Below are 20,833 nucleotides of genomic sequence, written 5' to 3'. Positions count from 1 at the left end.
AAATAATGGCCCCAAATTTCCCAAATCTGATGAAAGACAGGAATCTAGAAATCCAAAAATCTCTGTGATGTCTAAGTAGAATAACTTCAAAGAGAACCATATCAAGACAATTATAGTCAAATTGTTGAATGCCAAAAAAAAACAATCTTGAAAGCAGCAAGAGAAAAGTGATTTACCATGTACAAAGGATCCTCAAAATAAAGCATGGAGGCCAGAAGGCAGTAGGTTGACATATTAAAAGCTATATGAAGAAACAAAGATGTCCAGTAAAGGTAACACATGGGAAGATATGTAAAAGCTAGCATTATTGTCTTTTGGTTTGTAACTGTTCTTTTTATTTTCTATGATTTGAAAGAAAAATGCAAAAAAATAATTATAAATCTATGTTATTTGGCACACAATGTATAAAGATGTACATAAATGGTTAAAATGTTAAGCTTTACATTATGCATTTTTACCACAATAAAAATGCAAAAGTATGCCCCAAACTATTAGAATATATTTTTAGTACATAAATCTAACAGACAACTGATATTCAGAATATATTAAAAAATTCCTATGACTCCATAGTAGGAAGGAAAACAACCTAATTTTTAGAAAATGAGTCAAGACATGAATAAACACTTCACAGCAGAAGAAAGGTCAGTAAGCACAGAAAAAGTGCTCAGCATCATTAGGCATCAGAGAAATTCAAATTAAAACTATAACTAGATACTACTTAATATCCAGTGTACCAGCTAAAGTGAAAAGAATTGAAATAATCAAATATGGTAAGGATAAGGAGCAGTTGGAGTTTTCATTATTGCTGTTGGGAGTGAAAGACGAAAAAACAGCTATGGAAACATTTTTTGACATTTTCTATTAACATAACACATATACTTCCTTATGATTTAGCAACCGTACTCTTAAATTTTTAGCCAAGGAAATAAAAACATATATTACACATGCAAAAAAATGTACAAAAATATTCATAGTGGCCTCATTTATAACAGCACAAACCACAAATAACATAAATTTTCATCAACATGAGAATGACTAAGCAAACTGTGATATATTTATATAATAGAATACTATTCAGCCAAGAGAATGGACACGTTGTTGGCATGTACAAGAACATTGATAAACTCAAAAAATCAACAAAGTCTAATGCAAAAGAGTTGATTAATTATAAGTCAATTTATGTGAAATTTAAGCACAGGCAAAACTAATCTATGTTGAGAGAAAATGCCTTGGGGTGAAGGAAGATTGAAAAGGAACACAAAGAAAATTTTTGAGTGTTGGAAATATTCTGTATCTTGATTGTGATAATGTATAAAGATTTTATGTGTATATACATACACATATATATGATTTTGGATGAATAAATATCAGCAAATTGTGATCAAGTGTGCACAAAATATGCAATAGGAAATTTAAATGAAAAATAGGGGTAGAATTTGCCTGAAGTGTGTACAATATCTTTGACAGTCCAATGATTTATCTTATTATATATAGGATAATTCATTAATGAATTAATGTACTCTGTGAATAACAGACAACTATGCTGGAAAATGTGTTAATACTGTGTAAAATTTTAAAAAGCAGGCTTTCAGAATCTGTCATCATCAAATGTAGATAAACCCCTAATAAATCAGAAGTAATGAAGTGCTGTATTTCAGACTTCCAACTTTGAACATCACAAGAGAGTCTGTATGGTGAACTATTACCATGTTGGGAAAGGGCGGCCATGGCAGGGGTCATAGATAGTGATTTATTAAAACCCTTACTTTACATTAGAAGATCTGTCCTTTATTCAGATGCTCATAAGCGTAAGACAACTAGATTTTTCTTATAAATTTAGGAAGCTGGCTACTGGTAATTTCCTGTTCAGTTTTTCACATTAAGTGACAGAAACTCTCATTCTAAAAATACAGAGCAAAATAAGCTAGATGAATTCAAATAATGGAAATGACACTTGTTTGGAAATTTAAGTTGATATCAAAATATATATGGATTAAATAAAATTTTGGAACACCTATAAGATAAGATGCTGAAGAACAGAGACTAGGACAGAAAGAGAAACAGAAAAAGTTGAAGGACATTCTCGTGTCTACTTCTTTCAATTTCCTACGGAGTGGGAAATATTTAGAAGTGAATGTAACTGTAGTAGCTGTGCCCTGGACATGTCCTTTAAGAGCAAGAGCTCAGTCACCAATGATCCCCAGATGAAAATAATTAGGTGTGGAGCACTTGAACTGCAATGAATATTCCAGTGAGATCTCTCTATACCATATGTTTTTGTCAGGTGATTGGAGAGATAGAATTTATCTTTGGGTTGCCAGAAAATGACATATTTCTTCCTGTGCAGAGCCAGTGATGATGATGACCAGGGTGCCTCAAGTAAGAACAGTGAAAATGTGACTACAACAAGGATAGCAAAATGAGTAGGAATGCAAGGACTGTAAGCAATTTGTGTGTATTTGGGGGTGGGGGAGAGAATAAAGATTTTTATCCTTATGGCTCACCAAACTTGACCAACCTTGTAGTTTAATGATTATAGAGTTTGGAAATCATCATAACAAAAGAAATCTAGTCAAAATATCTTTTGATAGACACCATCAAACATCTTAAACTCTGTGAAATACAAAGAATCTCATTTAAAAATAACATAAAATAAGAGCTTCCTAATATAACAATGTTGACTAGAGATTTAATTTACAGTAAGCAATTTGGTCTGAGAACAATACCTTGTTACACAGTGGTAACGGAAAAGAATGTTATTGAAATAAGAGATCCAAAGGTTCAACTCCAATATTTTAACTTACTGTGTATTTTGTAGAGTTACTTACCTCTGAGCATAAATTTTCTGAATTACAGTATAGGAAAGAATAGCACCTCATGTGACTATTGTGAGTATTTGGCATTTTTTTATCTATCTGTCTGTCTATCTATCTATCTATCTATCTATCTATCTATAAATTATCAACATAGTGTCTAGTATCATAACCGTTAGTTATTGCATAACAAATGAAGTTATTGCATAACAAATGAAAAATTTAGTAGCAACAAACAATAATCATTTATTACCATAGCTTATGAATCATAAGGCAAGGGGTCAGGTGATCTCAACTGGGCTCACTCATGAATTTTTTGTCTTTGATGGGGGTCTTCTGATCTGGAACAGTCTTTACAGGAGTGAGTGTGGACACTTGGTTATATTCCACATGTTTCTCATCTTCCAGAAGATATGTTTCTCATCTTCCAGAAGATATGTTCTCCTGACAATGGCAAAGGGACAGGAGAGCAAAGAGAAACACACACAGTCTCCTGAGTCCTAGGCTTGGAAATGGCATGCTGCCGCCTCTGCCACATTCCATTGGCAAGTTACATGGAAACCAAGATAGAAGGATTGGGAAAAATAGGCACTACCTCCTTCTTGAGAGGAAATAAAAGTCACATCAAAGGGTATGAATACTGTGTTAAAAAAAGGAGAAGAAGAAAAAAGAAACAGGCCCAAGGTGGAACAACTTGCTCCCAGGACAGCAAACCAAGATTTAATTGCAATTTTAAACTTTGCAAGGAATGGAATTTCTGAAATTTTCTGGTCAGCACTTGTGAGGCAACCTTGCCTGAAATCCCTTCTATTCTTTTGCTGATAACCTCCTTATCCTGCGTATTTCTATGAAAGCCTTCCATTTTATACAGTTCCTCAGAGCACCTCTCTATTAGGTGAGATGCTGCCCAATTCATGAATCATTTAATAAAGCCAATTAGACCTTCAAATTTACTCAATCGAATTTTATTTTATTTTTTTAACAACTGGGAGGTATAAAGAAGTGGGCCCATTAATGCAGTCTATCTCCTATAGTTATAGAGAAAGTGGTTCAGAAATGGTAATTGCTATTCCTGCAGAAAATGGGTGTTCAGTAAGTTCTACTGCTGATGATGACAAATTTGCAAAATTGTTTAAACATTTTTCTATATTTCTATGAAAACTTACTCTGCTCCTTTAATTCGTATTTATCTTTAGAAGTGCTTTTTTTTTTCTTCTTAGAAAATACTTGGTTCTGGTATATGAGAGAAAAAGTACAAACTCCTCCCTGCCCCCTCTCCAGGAAATGCAAATCAAAATGACAATGAAATACCAGTTCACACACACTAGGATGGCCATAATCAGAATGACCAACAGTAATGTGTTGGTGAGTATGTGGAGAAATTGTTGGTAGCAATGTAAAATGGTAGAGCTGCTTTGAAAAAAACCGTTTAGCAATTCCTTAAGTTAAACGTAGTGTTACCATGTGACTCAGTGTATTAGTTTCCTATTGCTTCTGCAACATATTACCACAAACTTGGCTTTATGAATACAAGTTCATTATCTTAATCATTCTATAGATCAGGAATCTTGCACTGTTCTCACTGGGCTAAAATATAGGTGTTGGCAGGTCTACATTTCTTATAGAGACTCTAGGGGAGAATCCATTTCCTTGGCTTTTCCAGCTTCTAAAAGCTGACTGCATTCCTTGGCTCATGTCTGACCCTGCACCACCCCTGTTCAAAACAAGTAATGTCAGATTGAATACTTTTCACATTGAATCACTTCAACATTTTCTGCCTCCTCCTTCCATTTTTATGGACTGTTGTGATTATGTAAGACTCACTTGTGTATTGTAGGACAGTGGTCCCTAACCTTTTTGGCACCGGGAACTGGTTTCGTGGAAGACAATTTTTCCATGGATGAGGGGTGGGGGAGGATGGTTCAGGCAGTAATGCGAGCAATGGGGAGTGGCAGATGAAGCTTCACTAGTTCGCCCACAGCTCACCTCCTGCTGTGTGTCCTGGGGTAGGGGTAGGGTGTTTGGGGACCCCTGTTGTAGGATACCCGATTTCCTAATTTCATGTGCAACCTGAATTCTCCTTTTCCATTTCTGCTAACAAATTCATAGCTTTTGGGGATTAAGACATGGATGTACTTGGCAGACCTTCTGTCTACCACAGTTGCAATTCTACTCCTAGGTTCATACCCAAGAACTGAAAACATATATCTATATAAAAACTTGCACACAAATGTTTATAGTAGCGTTATTCATAATAGCCAAAGAGTGAACACAGCCCAACTGCCTGTCCACTGATGAATGGGTAAACAACAACAATAAAAGAGGCATCATCAATGTAGTGTGGCCTTCACATGAAGACAAAAATCCCATTCAATGTTAGGAAAATCACAGAATGCTTCATGGGGGATGTGAAATTTAAGCTGAACCATGGAGGAAGTATAAGACAAAAAAAAGAATTAATATTTTTTTCTTAAACTAGATACAGATTTTAATTACAAGGTGCTATCATTCAAATTACTACTTCAGCAAGATTCTCTGCAGAGATTTGGTAGTATAGGTCATTATCCAATTTCAGTAGACATTTGTTTTCTCCAAGAGAGTAGTGTATTATTATTCTTATCAATCAAATAAGATATATTTTTCCATGGTTGGGATGTATGGGATGATACATCAAGCCATAGCTGATTCTGTTCATGAAAAGCATCTTAATCCTCTTTCCTTTAGGATTTAAAAAAGAGGAGAATAGTTATTACAGAAAATATTCACAGAATGTACTCTTCATTCAAACTGTACATTTCATGTTTTGATCACAATTTGAGTGTTTGCAGAAGCCTGTGGGTCTAATAAATGCAGCTAAATATTTATGCTTGACCTCTTTTTCTGCTCCTTTATCCCTTCCCAAACAAGCAATAAGTTCAATCTCTTTACCTACGGGGACCAAATGCAGATTAATTTATCCATTACCCCTTGGTAATATTTTGGCTATTTTGAATGGTTCAGCTTTGTTCAGTTGTGTCTGTTCTGTAGCAATATTTCTGAAAGTTCCGATTCAAATGAGGAGAAAATCATCCAAGTGATTGTCATCTTTGACATAAGCTTGAGAATCATGAGTATATGTGCCTTTCTCTGTAAGACAAAGACCTAAGCCTGAATTTATATATCAGGAGTGGTAGTGACTCTATTTTGTTGTTTTTCTGCTTTCTTCAATGGTATTCAGTTTGAATCTTTTACTATTTGGTAAAAACTTCAAAAAGCAGACTTTATGAAAATAGAGTTGGAGTAGTAAAAAGAGACAAGTTACTTGACAGTAAGGCAAATGGTAGAGATCTGAAGTAATTCATTGGCACACTTTTTCTGTGGAAAGGAAACTTATTATTTCTGGCAGATTACCTAACCCTGCAGAAAATGCAGACCATGTATTTGGAATCCAAATGGGATTTCCAAAAATTAATCACTGAGGTTAGTTGAAGACATGCCTCATCAGTATTCAGTGCCTCTATCTTAAGATGAAAGAGAAGAAGCTCCTTGGGTGGAGAGAAAATAGAAGTTACTTTATCCGACAGCAAAAGCTGCCATCGTTTACTCATATCCAGCTCCCATTGACTTCAATCATCTTCAGCCTCTCAGCAGGAAGAACTTGGCTGCAGGATAGAAATTTGATCTTCACTAATAGTATTACAAGGGGATCAAGGCTTTTATAATGAGTTTAATAACTTGGGTGCAGAAAGAATAATTGGACACTGGAGAGTCTTAAAAAATTTTGCTGGCTTGGTGATTTTTATCACAATTCAAAATGGTGAATTTCTGGAGATGGAAAGTTTTAAACCAAGTGCATATATTCATATAGATATATAGTTGCTGGAACTCAAAAATAAATATGAGACCATCACAATGTTACATAAATGGTGTCCATTTATAGGAAGAATTGGGGTGAAAGAATCTCCAAATAAAGAGTGTGAATTGTAATGAATTTGATTATGAAAATAGCAACATTTGTAAGTGACTCCCATAGCATCCTTGCGTCTTTTCCTCTCTCCTCTGCCCCTCTCAGTTTCTTAAAAAAGAGAGTGAATAATAAGATTTTTGAGTGTTTCCTGTGTGTCAAGTAATGAGCTATTGAGTTTTACATGCATTGTCTCATTATTTCTTATTACAGTTGCTTCGTGTGGGAAACTCAAGGCAAGAAAGGTTAAGCAACTTTTCAGGTCACATACCTAGAGGGATGGAATATAGGAAATTAAACTCAGGTCTGCTTGAATCCAGATTTTGATGAATCAGTTGATTGAGGCCACTTAAGCCCTTATTTCTCTTCTGTGTGGTGTGTGTACGTGTGTGTGTGTGTGTGTGTGTATGTGTATATATATATATATATATATATATATATTTATACATACACCAGTTTTTTTTGCCTGGTACCCAAGTTTACCTAAAAGAGCAGCATCAGCATTACTAGGCATATCTCCATAGCTGGACCTATCTGTAACTACACTAGGTGATTTGAAAAGAACTAGAGAACTAGGCCTGGGTCTAGCACCCGGTACAGTGTGTGAGAAGCAGAGCATGGCCCTTGACCACTGGGCTCCTCTGGCCCAGGCAGCCTCCCCTCCATGTGAGGAGCTATGCTATACTGTAGCATACAGTAGAGCTACAGTGTAGCTATGCTAAACTGGTCATATTTAGAAGATATTTTCATATAATTAGTATTGTTCTATGTGTGTATTTTACTCCTTACTGGTATGTATATACTATATATAGCTGACAATGTTAGGTGCTTTTTTTTTTTTTTTTTTGGCTGCACCATACAGCTTGCAGGATCTCAGTTCCCCGACCAGGGATTGAACCTGGGCCATGGCAGTGAAAGTGCTGAATCCTAACCACTAGACCACCTGGGAACTCCCAGTTAGGTGCTTTTTAAGAAATATCTAGTCTTTCTAGATATTCTAAAGTGCCTGCTACATGTTAAAAGTAGAGGTAGTAAAATAACACATTGTATAAATATCCTTTTATTAAAATTGATATGAAATATTGTCTTTTGGAAATGCAATTGCTAAACCACCCCTTTGTATGGTCCTGTGTTTGTGCACTGGTTCCCGGAAGGAGGGACAAGAAAGACATGCAAAGGACTCTGTGCCAGTGTGATTATAGTTAGGCAGTGTTAAACATCATCTCATGTTCTGTGCATTTTATTTTACTTTGTGTGAATAGCACATTTAATGGACAAATGAGTCCTAATTTTTCATCTAATCTTTCTGTATGTTAAAGAGGTTGCCAGTAAATAGAAGAATTAGTAAACTAATTCTTTTATAAATTTTGTGTTAAAATTTATCAGAAATACTACCTTCTGAAAATGACTTGTGGAAGTTCAATTGTTAAAATTACCTCATATCAAATCAGTTATTAAGACCCATGAATTCTAGTAGCATTTATCCTCGTTTTCTTAAAGAACTTGGACTCTGGAATTAGCCTGCTTGAGCTAGGGTCTTGGTTTACCAACTTGCTTAAAGCTCTCCAAGTCTCCTGTTTTCTCATTTTCAAAATAAGATAAAAATATCATCTGCCTTGGTGAGTTATTCTGAGAGTTAAGGTTGATAATAAATAGGAAAACTTAAAATGTTCACTGGCTTATACTAATTTCTCAGTATCTGTAATCCATTCTTATGGTTCTGTATGACCAGGGTATAGCATGCTTTTAGGAGACTTGGAGAAATTGAGTCTGAAAAATAGGCAGAGGCTGGGTTGAGAAGAGCCTCATTACCCTGTTAAGAGTTAGGATCAAATTCTCTATGTAAGAGGGAACTGTTTAAGGATCAGCTTAAGATGAGGAGTGCCTGGTAAACCTTATGGCAAATCTTTATCAACAGGTCAAACATGGGCTACTGTGGTCGTCTAAGAAGGCCATGATGTGATCCTGAATGAGGCAGTAGAAATAGGGCACAGTAGAGTAGAATGAATCTGAATAAATGTGACTTGTGATATTTTGAATGTAAGTGTTGAATAAGGAAGAGAGATCTAGGAAGAATTCCTTTCCTTCTTTGAATGACTAAGTAGATACCAGTGCTAAGGTAGTGAATGCAAAGCAAGAAGTAGTATTGGTGCATAGATAATGGCTAATATAAGTTTGGATATGTTAAATATATGATACCTAAAAAAAACTTTCAGGTAGGCATATGCAATACACAGTTGGAGGTAAAGGGCTGGAACCTGGAAGGTTGGGCTGAAGTTACTGATTGGGATTCATCACAAATATAATGATATTTAAAAAGAATAGATGAGCCCACTGAGCTAATGAGAAAAAAAATGCAGGTCAAGGATAGAACTGCAAGAAATTCTGCACAGAAGGAAGTAAGATAGTTACTGCAAAGACCAACTGGATTGGGTAACAAAGATGTCACTGATTTTCTTGGGGTGTGCCAGGCCAGTAGAGGAAAATGAACAGAAAGCAGATTGCAGCATTTGGGGAGGAGTAAGAGGGGAGGAATTGGAAATATGAATGTAGACCAGTATTTTTTAAGAAGTTTAACAAATGGGAGGGAGAGAGGGGCCATTAGCTAAAGAAATCTTATAGTTGAGGGATGCAGCTATTTTGTTTGCTTTATGTGTTTAAAATGAGGAAAGCCCGTTTGTAGGCTAAAGGAGGGAGGCTGTGGGGAAGGTGGATTTACGGATGAAGGGCCTTGTTTTATCATATACCTAATAGTTGAAGAACCCATTTTCTTTTCATCCAGAGTCATCCATTTATTTCCTTTATCTAGATATTTCCCCATTCTCCTTTAATCCTTTTTTGTTTCTTACCTCTTCTTCTTCCTGCATTTATACTTACTCTGGTACCTATATTCTGCACCTATCTGTTGACATGTCCATGTTATGGATAATAATATTCAGGTAACACTTGTGTAGTTTATCAGGTATAGTCAATGCTTGAACTCAACCCTGTGACCTAAGGAGAAATCTGGGTCCAAGATAGGTGAAATATGGGTAGATAGGTCTGCATAGTGTTTTGACACTATTTAAATAACAGTTTTTAAAAGAAAAGTCACAATGCAAGGTATATGCCCTTTTCTGCCTCAATTGCACAGGTCAGAAAAGGACCAAACTTTCACTCACAAATAACCTGAAACAGAAACCTTAAGGTCTGAAATTGTGTAACAGTTCAATGTTTCCTGAATCTGCTTTCACTTTCAGACTATCTTTTGGGAGGAATATGACCATCTCCAAGCTATAAAACACTTAGACAATCAGGAGAAATCGAGTTTTACTATTATTAACAGACTCCAAGGACTTTCCTCATCTTTTTAATTTCTATTACTCCATACTCCACAACTTGTACAATCCCTTAGATGTTTTATATTCAGAAGTCAGTACCAGCATTTTGAATTTTAATGGTATATTTATGCTCTGCTTACTTCTCCTATCTCCTGAAGAGTGTCTCTTGAAGAGTTATGGCTATGGTCATAAAATCCAATAAAGATGCATTTGTCAAACTGATTTTTTTCCCAAACTCTGTCCCTGTTAAATTCATAAAAGAAACCAGATTTCCACAGATATTTGACTACTGTAGTGGAAATGATAAGAAGTGCAAGAGTCATCAAGGCACAGATATTAAAAAGAGCCACACGAGAGAAAGCTGTCGCTTATACTAAATTGTTCCTTCTCAAAAGACAAGGCAATCACCTAAATAGAAAAATTAATCATAAAGCATGTTAAATCATCAGGCATGAAAACAGTTGGGTTTCATGATTCATGATAATTAGTTTAGAGAAGCAGAAGTTATAACTAAATAGACTTGTGAGAAGAACTTACAACTGGGTAAATTTATTTTATTTTCAGATTGAGCACACAAGGCAAATGCTTTACCAAAAAAAAAAAAAAAAAAAAAGTCTCTTGGATTTATTTGGTCATTATTTTAAAACCTACATTTTAAAGTCAGGGATACTCAGCACCATAGTGAGATTTTATATACCACCTGGTAAGTAAGTAAATGACTCAGGCAAAAATAAGAGAAGAGTTTGCCCTCAAGTTTCTGTCCCCTTTCCTTGTCATCATAGTTCCACAAAATTCAATGCCTTTTTTTCTTGTCCCTTGGCTGTTTCATACAATAGAGTCACAATAATAATAGTAAAATTGTATCACCCTGGTTTCAGCTGTCATAAGTAAAAATAGCTGGAAATATCAGACTCAAATTTTTCTTTACTAGTTCAGGGGAGTAACTCAAATGTCCTATGTGTGCTTGCAATGAACTGTGACTATTGATTTTTTTCCACTTCATATTTTTTATCTTTTCTTTTGACACTCGACATAATCCATTCATTCTGTGGTCACTGTGTTCACTTCCAGTGGAGAATTTGTTCCTGTTGTGTCTCTTTAATTACCATGTTGGCTCCAGGTTAGGACAGTTGTGAGGATTTTCAGTTTATGAAACTGACTTAGCTATTTCACCATGCTCCATTTCTTTTCCTAACCTGCGTTTACCTGTGCTTTTCTCCTCCTATTTTGAAGATACGTTGAAGACACAGCTCATTGACATAGTCCTTCCTCTCGCCCCTTCTCACTAGGACTCTCTTATAAGTCACTTTGGGCTGGGCCAAAAGATAATCTAAGTGACTCAATGGAATATAAACAGATTTGATCCCTCTCATAAATCCTCTTACATTTTCCATACACTGAAGCCTTCTGCATCTTTTCTCCTTTTACTCTCAGATAGGCCTATTGGGTCTTCTTTTTGAGAGGCTTAGTGGAGGAGCCTTTATTGTCTGATGGATTAGAGGTGAATGACCTGAGGACTAGCCATTAGTCCTAATGTATCCACTTGTTAGTGACACGATTAAAATTCTATTTCCTTTCTTGTCTTCAGTCATATAGTAAAGCAAGTCTATAAGCAAGGATCAGGCCTGAGAACATCTGATTTTGCCATAGATACAAAGCTTAATTCTGTGGTACCTTCATTCTGTAGACGTTGTCAAGTTACAAACCAGAATTATTTGCTTATTACTGAAATATTTCCAGGAGCTTTATACACATAATTGGTGTCCCCACTCTACACTTTATCATCATGTGAAAAACAGGGCTACTTTTCATAAAGATCCATATTTTCCCTTAATATAAATCATTAAGTATCCTTTGGAATCCATGCTTTTCATATGAAAAATGACCTAGACCTAATTTAAATTAAGATGGAATTTTACTACATTCAGCCTTCATCTTTAAAAACTATTTGACCATCATCTTTATCAAAAAAAATTGCAAATTAGGACAGTATCGATAGTCTTTATTTTGCTGGTAAGGAAATGAGGGACAGGGAGAGGTTGAGTCACCTGGGACTATAGAAAGTCAATAGGAAAACGTGGACAGAAAATAATATTACAGGGACTTCCCTGGTGGTCCAGTGGTTAAGACTCCGTGCTCCCAATGCAGGGGGCCCGGGTTCGATCCCTGGTCAGGGAGCTGGATTCCGCATGCCACAGCTAAGACCTGGCACAGCCAAATAAATAAATAAGTATTAAAAAAAAAAATATTACGGACTCCCTGGAAAACTTTGTTACTTGGTGTGTTTACTTATCATCTACTGAGCAGCAAAATCTCCTAACATAAAGAAAAATCGTAGTTCAAGATTTTTAGCCTCTTATAATTTAGTTATTTCTAAAAAATAGGGAAAGAAAGTCATAATCTTTGAAAAAATATTATGATATGAAGATGATTTAGACATTAAATAGTTTATAGACATTGTGAAGTGGTGCTTCTTTGAGTGTACATAGCAAACCCTTTTTGTAGCTAATATTATATGTCAAGATCACATTAGTTCAGATTTCTACAGCATCAGCAAATAGAGTCAGGAAAATATCTCAGGCAGTTGTTGCTTGAATGAATATATGTGTAAAATATAATGATCACCTAAATTCATTCTTTAATCAAATATTTATTGAGCACCTACTATGTGCAGAGTTTATTCTTGGTGTTTGATACTGGGAAAATGTGTGCCTAAAAATGCTGTACTGAGAAAAATGCGTACTTAATCCTTTCAAAATGGGGAGAATTAACAGAGTTTCGAGCGCATCTTGAAAGCCAGTTTTGCATAAATTTTATTAGTCCCTTTCTGTGTTCCTTTTGATTTTGCTCTTCTCATTTATAAGCCCATCTTCAAATGATTGATTAAAATACTGCCTGCTTCTGTTCTGAATGTTGCGCTTTGTACCATGTCAGAAAATACATGAACTTACTTTGCTTTTCCAGTGTTTCATATCTCAATAGTCAATTCCAAACTATTTGATTCTTGTTGCTCTGACTTATGATTTCAACTTTCCTCCATTTATTAGCTTTGTTTCAGATTATCTATTCTATCTCTGCTTTTGTTCTTTTTTTTTGATGAATATTTCTTTTTTAACATCTTTACTGGAGTATAATTGCTTTACAATGGTGTGTTAGTTTCTGCTTTATAACAAAGTGAATCAGCTATACATATACATATATCCCCATATCCTCTCCCTCTTGCGTCTCCCTCTCACCCTCCCTATCTCACCCCTCTAGGTGGTCACATGCACCGAGCTGATCTCCCTCTGCTATGTGGCTGCTTCCCACCAGCTATCTGTTTTACATTTTGTAGTGTATATATGTCCATGCCACTCTCTCACTTCGTCCCAGCTTACCCTTCCCCCTCCCCGTGTCCTCAAGTCCATTCTCTACGTCTGCATCTTTATTCCTGTCCTGCCCTAGGTTTTTCAGAACCATTTTTTTTTTTTAAGATTCCATATATATATATGTTAGCATACGGTATTTGTTTTTCTCTTTCTGACTTACTTCACTCTGTATGACAGACTGTAGGTCCAATCACCTCACTAAAATAACTCAGTTTCACTTCTTTTTATGGCTGAGTAATGTTCCATTGTATATATGTGCCACATCATCTTTATCCATTCATTTGTCAATGGACACTTAGGTTGCTTCTATGTCCTGGCTATTGTAAATAGTGCTACAGTGAACATTGTAGTACATGACTCTTTTTGAATTACGGTTTTCTCAGGGTATATGGCCAGTAGTAGGATTGCTGCGTAGTATGGTAGTTCTATTTTTAGTTTTATAAGGAACCTCCGTACTGTTCTCCATAGTGGCTGCATCAATTTACATTCCCACCAGCAGTGGAAGAGGGTTCCCTTTTCTCCACATGCTCTCTAGCATTTATTGTTTGTAGATTTTTTGATGATGGCCATTCTGACTGCTGTGAGGTGATACCTCATTGTAGTTTTGATTTGCATTTCTCTAATGATTAGTGATGTTGAGCATCCTTTCATGTGTTTGTTGGCAATCTGTATATCTTCTTTGGAGAAATGTCTGTTTATGTCTTCAGCCCATTTTTGCATTGGGTTGTTTTTTTTTTTTTTTGATATTGAGCTGCATGACCTGCTTGAAAATTTTAGAGATTAATCCTTTGTCAGTTGCTTCATTTGCAAATATTTTCTCCCATTCTGATGGTTGTCTTTTTGTCTTCTTTATGGTTTCCTTTGCTGTGCAAAAGCTTTTAAATTTCATTAGGTCCCATTTGCTTATTTTTGTTTTTATTTCCATTTCTCTAGGAGGTGGTTCAAAAAGGATCTTCCTGTGATTTATGTCATAGAGTGTTCTGCCTATGTATTCCTCTAAGAGTTTTATAGTGTCTGGCTTTACATTTAGGTCTTTAATCCATTTTGAGTTTATTTTTGTTTATGGTGTAAGGGAGTGTTCTAATTTCATTCTTTTACACGTGGCTGTCCTGTATTCCCAGCACCACTTATGGAAGAGGCTGTCTTTTCTCCATTGTATATTCTTGCCTCCTTTATCAAAGATAAGGTGACCTATGTGTGTGGGTTTATCTCTGGGCTTCCTATCCTGTTCCATTGATCTATATTTCCTTTTATGTGCCAGTACCATACTGTCTTGATTACTGTAGCTTTGTAGTATAGTCTGAAGTCCAAAAGCCTGATTCCTCCAGCTCTGTTTTTCTTTCTCAAGATTGCTTTGGCTATTCGGGGTCTTTTGTGTTTCCATACAAACTGTGAAATTTTTTGTTCTACTTCTGTGAAAAATGCCATTGGTAGTTTGATAGGGATTGCATTGAATCTGTAGATTGCTTTGGGTAGTAGAGTCAGTTTCACAATGTTAATTTTTCCAATCCAAGAACATGGTATATCTCTCCATCTGTTGGTATCATCTTTAATTTCTTTCAGCAGTGTCTTATAGTTTTCTGCATAGAGGTCTTTTGTCTCCTTAGGTAGGTTTATTCCTAGGTATTTTATTCTTTTTGTTACAATGGTAAATGGGAGTGTTTCCTTAATTTCTCTTTCAGATTTTTCATCATCAGTGTAGAGGAATACAAGAGATTTCTGTGCATTAATTTTGTATCCTGCTGCTTTACCAAATCCATTGATTAGCTCTAGTAGTTTTCTGATAGCATCTTTAGGATTCTCTATGTATAGTATCATGTCATCTGCAAACAGTGACAGCTTTATTTCTTCTTTTCCAATTTGGATTCCTTTTATTTCTTTTTCTTCTATGATTGCCATGGCTAGGAGTTCCAAAACTATGTTGAATAATAGTGGTGAGAGTGGACAACCCTGTCTTGTTCCTGATCTTAGAGGAAATGGTCTCAATTTTTCACCATTGAGCACGATGTTGGCTATGGGTTTGTCATATATGGCCTTTATTATGTTGAGGTAAGTTCCCTCCATGCCTACTTTCTGGAGGGTTTTTATGATAAATGAGTGTTGAATTTTGTCAAAACCTTTTTCTGCATCTATTGAGATGATCATATGGTTTTTCTCCTTCAATTTGTTAATATGGTGTATCACATTGATTGATTTGCGTATATTGATGAATCCTTGCATTCCTGGGATAAACCCCACTTGATCATGGTGTATGATCCTTTTAATGTGCTGTTGCATTCTTGCTAGTATTTTGTTGAGCACTTTTGCATCTATGTTCATCAGTGATATTGGCCTGTAATTTTCTTTCTTTGTGACATCTTTGTGTGGTTTTGGTATCAGGGTGATGGTGGCCTCGTAGAATGAGTTGGGGAGTGTTCCTCCCTCTGCTGTATTTTGGAAGTATTTGAGAACGATAGGTGTTAGCTCTTCTCTAAATGTTTGATAGAATTTGCCTGTGAAGCCATCTGGTCCTGGGGTTTTGTTTGTTGGAAGATTTTAAATCACAGTCTCAAATTCAGTGCTTGTGATTGGTCTGTTCATATTGTCTATTTCTTGCTGGTTCAGTCTCAAAAGGCTGTGCATTTCTAAGAATTTGTCCGTTTCTTCCAGGTTGTCCATTTTATTGGCATGTAGTTGCTTGTAGTAACCTCTCATGATCCTTTGTATTTCTGCAGTGTCAGTTGTTACTTCTCCTTTTTCATTTCTAATTCTGTTGAGTTGAGTCTTCTCCCTTTTTTTCTTGATGAGTCTGGCTAATGGTTTATCGATTTTGTTTATCTTCTCAAAGAACCACCTTTTAGTTTTATTCATCTTTGCTCTCATTTCCTTCATTTCTTTTTTATTTATTTCTGATCTGATCTTTATGATACCTTTCATTTTGGAACCTTTGAAGGTTTTTTGTTCTTCTTTCTCTAATTGCTTTAGGTGTAAAGTTAGGTTGTTTATTTGAGATTTTTCTTGTTTCTTGAGGTAGGATTGTATTGCTATAAAATTCCCTCTTAGAACTGCTTTTGTTGCATCCCATAGGTTTTAGGTCATCGTGTTTTCATTGTCATTTGTTTTTAGGTATTTTTTGATTTCCTCTTTGATTTCTTCAGTGATCTCTTGGTTATTTAGTAGTGTATTGTTTAGCCTCCATGTGTTTGTATTTTTTACAGACTTTTTCCTGTAATTGATCTCTAGTCTCATAGAATTGTGGTCATAAAAGATACTTGATACGATTTCAATTTTCTTAAATTTACCAAGGCTTGACTTGTGACCCAAGATATGATGTATCCTTGAGAATGTTCCATGAGCACTTGAGAAGAAAGTGTATTCTGTTGTTTTTGGATGAAATGTCCTATAAATATCAATTAAATCCATCTTGTTTAATGTATCATTTAAAGCTTGTGTTTCCTTATTTATTTTCATTTTGGATGATCTGTCCATTGGTGAAAGTGGGGTGTTAAAGTCCCCTACTATGCTTGTGTTACTGTCGATTTCCCCTTTTATGGCTGTTATTAGCATTTGCCTTATTTATTGAGGTGCTCCTATGTTGGGTGCATAAATATTTACAATTGTTATATCTTCTTCTTGGATCAATCCCTTGATCATTATGTAGTGTCCTTCTTTGTCTCTTGTAATAGTCTTTGTTTTAAAATCATTTTGTCTGACATGAGAATTGCTACTCCAGCTTTCTTCTGATTTCCATTTGCATGGAATATCTTTTTCTATCCCCTCACTTTCAGTCTGTATGTGTCCCTAGGTCTGAAGTGGGTCTCTTGTAGACAGCATATATATGGATCTTGGTTTTGTATCCATTCAGCCAGTCTGTTTCTTTTGGTTGGAGCATTTAACCATTTACATTTAAGGTAGTTATCGATATGTGTGTTCCTATTACCATTTTCTTAATTGTTTTGGGTTTGTTATTTTAGGTCTTTTCCTTCTCTTGTGTTTCCTGCCTAGAGAAGTTCCTTTTCTTTTGTTGTAAAGCTGGTTTGGTGGTGCTCAGTTCTCTTAACTTTTGCTTGTCTGTAAAGGTTTTAACTTCTGTGTCAAATCTGAATGAGATCCTTGCTGGGTAGAGTAATCTTGATTGTAGGTTTTTCCCTTTCATCACTTTAAATATGTTCTGCCACTCCTTTCTGGCTTGCACAGTTTCTGCTGAAAGAGCAGCTGTTAACCTTATGGGGATTCCCTTGTATGTTATTTCTTGTTTTTCCCTTGCTGCTTTTAATATTTTTTCTTTGTATTTAATTTTTGATAGTTTGATTAATATGTGTCTTGGCGTGTTTCTCTTTGGATTTATCCTGTATGGGACTCTCTGTGCTTCCTGGAGTTGACTATTTCCTTTTCCATATTAAGGAAGTTTTCAACTATAATCTCTTCAAATATTTTCTCAGTCCCTTTCTTTTTCTCTTCTTCTTCTGAGACCCCTATAATTCGAATGTCGGTGCATTTAATGTTGTCCCAGAAGTCTCTGAGAGTGTCCTCAATTCTTTTCATTCTTTTTTCTTTATTCTACTCTGCAGTAGTTATTTCCACTATTTTATCTTCCAGGTCACTTATCCGTTCTTCTGCCTCAGTTATTCTGCTACTGATTCCTCTAGAGAATTTTAAATTTCATTTATTGTGTTGTTCATCATTGTTTGTTTGCTCTTTAGTTCTTCTAGGTCCTTTTTAAACGTTTCTTGTATTTTTTCCATTCTATTTTCAAGTTTTTGGATCATCTTTACCATCATTACTCTGAATTTTTTTTCAGGTAGACTGCCTATTTTCTCTTCATTTGTTTGTTCTGGTGGGTTTTTTTACCTTGCTCCTTCATCTGCTGTGTGTTTCCCTGTCTTCTCATTTTGCTTAACTTACTGTGTTTGGGGTCTCCTTTTCTCAGGCTGCAGGTTCATTGTTCCTGTTGTTTCTGGTGTCTGCCCCCAGTGGCTAAGGTTGGTTCAGTGGGTTGTGGAGGCCTCTTGGTGGAGGGGACTAGTGCCTGTGTTCTGGTGGATGTGGCTGGATCTTGTGTTTCTGGTGGGCCAGACCGTGTCTGGTGGTCTGTATTGGGGTGTGTGTGACCTTATGATTTTAGACAGCTTCTCTGTTAATGGGTGTGGTTGTGTTCCTTTCTTGCTAGTTGTTTGGCATAGGGTGTCCAGCAGTGTTGCTTGCTGGTCGTTGAGTGGAGCTGGGTCTTAGAGTTGAGATGGAGGTCTCTGGGAGAGCTTTTGCCGTTTGATATTTATGTGGAGCCAGGAGGTCTCTGGTGGGTCAATGTCCTGAACTCGGCTCTCCCACCTCAGAGGCACAGGCCTGACACCCGGACAGATCACCATGACCCTGTCAGCCAGTTGGCTCAGAAGAAAAGGGAGAAAAAAAGAAAGAAAGAAAGAAAAAAATAAAATAAAAGAAATTATTAATATAAAAAATTTAAAAAGTTCTTAAAAATTAAAAAAAAGAGTTAAAAAGTAATAAAAGTAAGAAAAAAAAGAAAGAGCAACCAAACCAAAAATCAAATCTACCTATGATAACCAGCACTAAAAGTATACTAAAAAAAAAAAAAAGAAAAAAAAAGACAGAACTCTAGGACAAATGGTAAATGAAAGCTATACAGACAAAATCACACAAAGAAGCATACACATACGCTCTCACAAAAAGAGAAAAAGGAAAAAAATATATGTATGTATTTATAAAAAAAAACAGGAAGAGAGCAACCAAATCAATAAACAAATCTACCAGTGATAATAAACTCTAAATACTAAACTAAGATAAACATAAAACCAAAAACAAATTAGATGCAGGAAGCAAACCGAAGTCTACAGTTGCCCCCAAAGCCCACTGCCTCAATTTTGGTATAATTCATTGTCTATTCAGGTATTCCAGAGATGCAGGATACATCAAATTGATTGTGTAGATTTAATCCGCTGCTCCTGAGGCTGCTGGGAGAAATTTCCCTTTCTCTTCTTTGTTCGCACAGCTCCTGGGTTTCAGCTTTGGATTTGGCCCCGCCTCTGCATGTAGGTTGCCTGAGGGCGTCTGTTCCCACCCAGACAGATGGGGTTAAAGCAGCGGCTGATTAGGGGGCTCTGGCTCACTCAGGCTCTGTGAGGGAAGGGTACGGAATGCTGGAGAAGCCTGTGGCAGCAGAGGCCAGCGTGACGTTGCAACAGCCTGAGGTGCACCGTGTGTTCTCCCTGGGGAAGTTGTCCCTGGATCATGGGACCCTGGCAGTGGTGGGCTGCACAGCCTCCTGAGAGGGGAGGTGTGGATTGTGACCTGTGCTTGCACACAGGCTTCTTGGTGGCTGCAGCAGCAGCCTTAGCATTTCATGCCCATCTCTGTTGTCTCCGCTGGTAGCTGCAGCTCGCGCCAGCCTCTGGAGCTTGTTTAGGTGGTGCTCTGAGTCCCCTCTCCTCGCGCACCCTGAAACAATGGTCTCTTGCCTCTTAGGCAGTTCCAGACTTTTTCCTGGACTCTCTCCCGGCTAGCTCTCGTGCACTAGCCCCCTTCAGGCTGCGTTCACGCAGGCAACACCTGTCCTCTCCCTGGGATCTGACTTCCGAATCCCGAGCCTCAGCTCCCAGCCCTCACCAGCCCCGGTGGGTGAGCAGACAAGCCTCTCAGGCTAGTGACTGGTAGTCGGCCTTGATCCTCTGTGTGGGAATCTCTCCGCTTTGCCTTCTGTACCCCTGTTACTGCCCACTCCTTCGTGGCTCCGAAGCTTTTCCCCCGCCACCCCCTGTCTCCACTAGTGAAGGGGCTTCCTACTGTGTGGAAACTTTTCCTCCTTCACAGCTCCCTCCCAGAGGTGCAGGTCCCATCCCTATTCTTTTGTCTCTGTTTTTTCTTTTTTCTGTTGCCCTACCCAGGTACGTGAAGAGTTTCTTGCCTTTTGGGAGGTCTGAGGTCTTCTGCCAGCGTTCATTAGGTGTTCTGTAGTTGTCCCACATGTAGATGTATTTCTGATGTATTTGTGGGGAGGAAGGTGATCCCCATGGCTTACTCCTCCGCCATCTTGAAGGTCTCTTAATAAATATTTCTTTGAAACATCCCTGAGATCAAGGCAATAACACTTGACTTGATAGCACAGAGATTGGTTAGAAGTCTATTTCTTTTTGAAAAATAGCCATTTCTAGAGAATGTTGTTTGTAAAAGCAACTTTTGTTCTTTAGCAGGATTTTTATCAGCTTTTGCATTAAGTATATTTTAGGAGCCCATGGTATTTCATAATAAATTATAAGCAGTTATTTATTTATTTTCTTTTTGGTGGTGGTGGGGGGGAAATACCTGTTAAGTGGTTTCTAGAACCCAGAATAAAACTCGATTATCTTGTGCTCAGATGGAAAAAAAAATCTGTTTGATTTCCCTTTAACCTAT

This window comes from Balaenoptera ricei, chromosome 16, assembly GCF_028023285.1.
Source record: "Balaenoptera ricei isolate mBalRic1 chromosome 16, mBalRic1.hap2, whole genome shotgun sequence".
Taxonomy (NCBI): domain Eukaryota; kingdom Metazoa; phylum Chordata; class Mammalia; order Artiodactyla; family Balaenopteridae; genus Balaenoptera; species Balaenoptera ricei.
This window is presented reverse-complemented; position numbering follows the sequence as displayed.